The following is a 5000-nucleotide window of genomic DNA, read 5'->3' as shown; positions in this document are numbered from 1 at the left end:
TCATTAGTCCATCAATCTACTATATATGACAAAATTGCAAGTGTAAATCATTAGTTTAACGACAAAACACTTGAAAGTAAACTATCTACGTTAAGACTTGCAATATCTTACATAATAGTATCTGTGCAAATCAGTGTGATTATTAGTCCACCAATCTACAATATCTGACGAAATTGCCAGTGCAAAGATCAGTGCGGTCATTAGTTTATCGACAAAAGGCTTGAAAGTAAAACTATCTACGTTAAGATCTACAAAGATGAAAAGTTATACAAAGATCTACAATATCTTACAGAATAGCATGGGTAAAGATCAGTGGGATCATTAGTCCATCGATCTACAATATCTGTCAAAAATTTCCAGTGTAAAGATCATTGAGAGCATTAGTTAATCGAAAAATGACTTGAAAGTAAAACTATTTACGTTAAGATCTACAAACATGATCTTTGTAAAGATCTATGAAAAGTTATACAAAGATCTACAATATCTCACATAATAGTATGTGTAAAGATCAGTAGTAGGATCATTTGTATATCGATATACAATGTCGGACAAATTGTCAATGGAAAGATCAGTGCGATCATTAGTCTATCGACAAATGACTTGAAAGTAAAACTATCTACGTCAAGATCTACAAACGTGATCTTCGTAAAAATCTATGAAAAGTTATACAAAGATCTACAATATCATACAGAATAGTACAATATCTAACAAAATTGCCTGTGTAAAGATCAGTGAGAGCATTAGTTAATCGAAAAAAGACATGAAAGTAAAACTATTTACGTTAAGATCTACAAACACGATCTGCCTAAAAAGATCAGTGGGATCATTAGTATATCGATCTGCAATGTCGGACAAAATTGCCAATGTGAAGATCAGTGCGAAATTCGTAAAAATCTATGAAAAGTTATACAAAAATCTATCATACAGAATAGTACAATATCTAACAAAATTGCCAGTGTAAAGATCAGTGCGATCATTAGTTTATAGACAAAAGACTTGAAAGTAAAACTATCTACGTAAAGATCTACAAATATGATCTTCGTAAAAATCTATGAAAAGTTATACAAAGATCTACAATATCTTACAGAATAGTATGTGTAAAGATCAGTAGTAGTATCATTTGTATATCGATTTTCAATATTGGACAAAATTGCCAATGTAAAGATCAGTGCGATCATTAGTCTATCGACAAAAGATTTGACATTAAAACTAAAATTGATCGCTAAAATTAATCGTTTAAGTGACATTTATACATTTCTAAATAATTAACTAAAACTGTAAAATACATAAAATTTCTTTCTGTCCTTAAAAGCTTTTGCAAAAAGCTACGTCAACAATAACCCGAGGCATACAACTATGTGCAGTAGTAGAAGTACTTCTACAACTCACGAGAACATAAAAACCATTTAAAAAACACACAGTTTGCACTTCTAAAACTTTAACTGCTCTTCATCATGACGACGATGATGATGATGATGATGGTGAGGAGAGAACAATGATGACGTTGATGCATGCAACCAATTTTATATTCTTCTTAAAGTTTTTTCTTGGGCAGATACTGTTGGGTTTCAGTTTCTGTTTTTTTTTCGGAGGTATACATGTAGCCACAAAACTCAATTTTATGCTTCCTACTTTAATTGGCCAAATTTCCGTTTATATATATTTTTTTACATTAACCATAAAAAGAAATCCTTACGTAGTTTGGAACACACATACAGTAGCAGAAGTAGCAGCAGGCATTCTATGCGAAAATGTACATAACACATTTATAGTGTAAAAGTTTTCGCAACGAACATTTGTGACAGGGATGTTAATTGCTAGGGAAATTGTATTCAATTGCTCAGGCTATTGTGCCATTTTGGTACCACATTATTTCTCTAAAATATATTTAACTATTCAACAATTATCTACAGATCTTTTGAGGAAATACAAAAGAAGATCGATAATTAATTGATCTAAATATATATAGTTTTAGGATAGATATAAAATAAAGGTGTTACAGAAAGATCTATAGTCAAAGCAGAATCGGATCTTTCTACAGATCTAGCATAAGTGACCAATCATGAAGTGAAGCTTAAATTGATCTATTATTAATTTTAAACCTTAAAATCGTCTGTACTAATATTAACGAATTAAACTATATTAAGATCGATCATTGAGCTTAAGATTCATCTTTATAAAGAGCTTTGGCTAAACATAAAATTGATCTACACAAAGATCTAGAATTTAAAAGATCTATTATTACAATGATCTAGAATTAAAACTTGTTCTGCAGAAAGATAAACAGATAATGGCGGTAAATGTAAATGCAATTTTCCAATAAAAAGATATGATCAAAGTAATCGGTGGGAAGATCTGTGATTAAAGAAAGTATAGAGTCATAAAAATATCGATGATGACAACCGAAATTGATTTATTAAGATCAGAGATTTCAAAGAGAATTGCACATAAAATTGATCTTTATAAAAATCTTTGGTTAAAGATTAAATTGATCTACAAAAACATTAAAGCTGTCCTTGTTTTTCAGAAAGATCAGCGAGTTATGGCGAAAATATCGGAGATTTTTAATAATCGATATAAGATCAAAATGATCTGTAAGAAGATCTGAGATTAAAGAGACAATTGAAAGAAATAATGATAAGAAATTAAATCTGAAATTTTTATATTAAGATTAGGAATTAATATATGTAGATTAGATTAAGATTAAGTATAAACTTAATCTTTGAAAAGATCATTAACAAAAGGTGAAATTGATCTACTAAAAGATGTGGAATTAATGCTGAACTTGTTCTGAGAAAGATCTACAAATAGTAGTGGAAAGATCGGAAAGAATAAATATGGCGCCCACAGCATTTAATATATTTACCGACAGCCAGAAGGCAATTTAGGCGATATCAGGAGATAGAACTTAATCTAAGACCTATTGGATTGTAAGAAAGCTTTAACTGAATACCCTCCCAGAAGTAAGTTTCACATCATATGCCCACTCGGGAGTTGTCGGTAACGAAAAAGCGAATCTTATAGCTTTAAAGGGAAGGGAGCTCGAGGCAGTTAACCTGACAAACGCAAAACCATTCGACGCAACAAAAGCTGAACTAAAAATATGGGTGAGAGAATCCCATAAGACCTCTTGGAATAACGAAACAGTGGATAGAACCATAAAAATCCTATAGGGTTACCCTGATGAGAGTAAGACGAAAAATTTCCTCAAAATGAGCAAGTCTGAACGAGCACTTTTGTGCAAAATTGGACGTGCAGATTCAGACGTATGTAGAGCGTGTGGAGAGGACAGTAAAACTCTGCAGCACTTTCTTTGCCACTGCCAGCCATAATTTATCTAAATGCCTCAGAAAGTACTAAAATGCTTAAAATTGAAATGAAACAAATAAAAAAGGTACTTTTCCATTTCTAAACTCTTATGACTGTGTGCCAAAAAGCAAATGCGAAGTGGGAGAGTGGTGTTGGCGAATGAGAACCGAAGAAAAAACATTAAAATGAATAGGAAATAAAAAACACACGCACACACACTCAAAAGCTTATGCACAAAAATTACGTGAGCATACAATTTGCAATTTGCATTGTAGGTGAGTGTTCAGCTGTATGTGTATATGAGTGTAAAATTACAATTTAGAGAATGAAAGGATGTTTTCCTTCCACCGAGTATAAAGGAATTAAACTTTTTCTCCCTTTTTTGTTGATGATTTTTTTTGTGTTTTTTTTCTTTGTTAAGAGGAAAACTATTTTACCAAATGCCTCAAGTATTGTAAGTACTTGAATGGTTGTGCGTGTGTCTGTTTGTATTTCAAGTTCTTTTTTTTTTGTGAAAAAACATTCTTGTTGACAGGAGTAGGGTGGTTAAAGATTTAAGGGGGGCCTAAGAAATTTATGTAAAATATTTTATTTAAATTTTAACCCAATCAGAAATATCGGTTGTAGGATTCCTAGTAATAAGATGTTCTAGCAATAGCCACCCTTTCATATACAGCTTAAGGATTTTCTGTCAAATAATAAATTCTTTTCTTTGTCATTCCCCTCTAAAGGTCACATGAAACAGAAACGATATTGCCCTTCAGTTAGCATTACCCAGAATCATTTACTTTATGAAGTGTTAAATAGAAATTGTAACAGTCACATAATATCAACTAGTTTCCAACAGAAAAAAATGTTAATATCATTTTCCATTCAACCGTTCAGCTTCCCCCCTAGCCCTCAAATAAATAGGCTACAAAAAGGAAAATGTTAAATTCTCATTTATTTCCCTCACCAAGATTTTATTAGGTTTTTCTTGAAAAGAGAAAAAAACATTAAAAAATCAGTTGGTCAAAATATATATAAAAAAAAAAATCCTTAACAAAAAGTTTTTGCATCAACAAAAAAAAACTTTATTTTTTATATTTTGACCATAATATATGGAATTGGTATTTGAAATATTTTCTTTCTAAGCTGCTGCTGCTGTTGCTGGTGGTGTGTGTATATTATTGTTTTCCATCAAAATGGGAACATGGCATTTGCGTTTTAAAAATGCACAGCACATGGTACTATGAGTTTCACAATTTATAGGAATGTTTGCACATCTATTCAATAAGAAAAACAGGGGGAGACAGTTTTTTCTACAGAGGTGTTATTTTATAGTCTTGACCATAGAGTAGTTTATAGTCCTGACTATAGAGTAGTCTAAAGTCTTGACTATAGAGTAGTCTATAGTCTTGACTATAAAGTAGTCTATAGTCTTGACTATAGAGTAGTCTATAGTCTTGTCTATACAGTAGTCTATAGTCTTGACTATAGAGTAGTCTATAGTCTTGACTATAGAGTAGTCTATAGTCTATAGTCTTGACTATAGAGTAGTCTCTAGTCTTGACTTCTGATTACTCTATAGTTTGACTATTGATTACTCTATAGTCTTGACTATAGAGTAGTCTATAGTCTTGACTATAGATTACTCTATAGTCTTGACTATAGAGTAGTCTATAGTCTTGACTATAGAGTAGTCTATAGTC

This window comes from Lucilia cuprina, chromosome 4, assembly GCF_022045245.1.
Source record: "Lucilia cuprina isolate Lc7/37 chromosome 4, ASM2204524v1, whole genome shotgun sequence".
NCBI lineage: Eukaryota > Metazoa > Arthropoda > Insecta > Diptera > Calliphoridae > Lucilia > Lucilia cuprina.
This window is presented reverse-complemented; position numbering follows the sequence as displayed.